Here is a 996-nt window from a genome sequence, read left to right as displayed (position 1 = left end):
GGAGAAGGCAATGACACCCCACTCCAGTACTCTTGCCTGGAAAATCCCATGGATGGAGGAGCCTAGTAGGCTGCAGTCCATGGGGTCTCTAAGAGTCGGACAAGACAGAGCGACTTCACTTTTACTTTTTCACTTTCATGCATTGGAGAAGGAAATGGCAACCCACTCCAGTGTTCTTGCCTGGAGAATCCCAGGGGCAGGTGAGCCTGGTTGGCTGATGTCTATGGGGTCACACAGAGTCGGACACGACTGAAGTGACTTAGCAGCAGCAGCAGCAAAACACCCCCTTGCCTAAACAGTCTCTTTAAAATTGCTTGTCAAGGGAAAATACTGATCTTAAAAGTCTTCTCCACAAACAAAGAAAAATACTTTAGCCATCTGAATGAGTATACTTAATTAATTCCAGTTGTTATTTATAAACTAGTGAGTTTTGTACTGTACCTGATTCATGACTAAAGTTTTACAATGAAAACTTTGAGCTAATTGTCTGTCTGTATGTCTATATGTATACATTGTAAATATGGTATCTTTCTAATTCCAGATTATGTTGCCAAAATCATATTTGTAAAAGAGCTCTATTTAATTGGCTTAAAAAAACTCGTGCTTATATAAAAATTCTTAAAAGTTTAAGAAACACCAACCCAAATATTTTTCAAGTTCACATGAGCTAGAATAATCTTGAGTAAATAAAAGCTAAATTTAAGCTTACTGGTTTAATATGGGTATATCTTCAGAGTTAGCATAAAATAAAATATGGATAACCAACTTTTGTTCTACTGGGTTTACTAGTCAAATGAGCTAATGTCTCTGTTGCAACATTTGCCGGGAACAAACAAACAAAAAAGAGTCAAAAGGTCTTAAGATAATGACTAAATGCTTTAATGAGATTTTCATGAGGAATCTAAGTATGATTATTAAGAACAAAAAAATTAAATAGATATAAATGAGATAGGAGTTTTTAGGTGAACTTTTTAACAATAATCGTTTTGTGATATG

Source organism: Bison bison, unplaced genomic scaffold, assembly GCF_000754665.1.
Source record: "Bison bison bison isolate TAMUID 2011002044 unplaced genomic scaffold, Bison_UMD1.0 scf7180017855230, whole genome shotgun sequence".
NCBI lineage: Eukaryota > Metazoa > Chordata > Mammalia > Artiodactyla > Bovidae > Bison > Bison bison.
Note: the sequence above shows the minus strand (reverse complement) of the source record.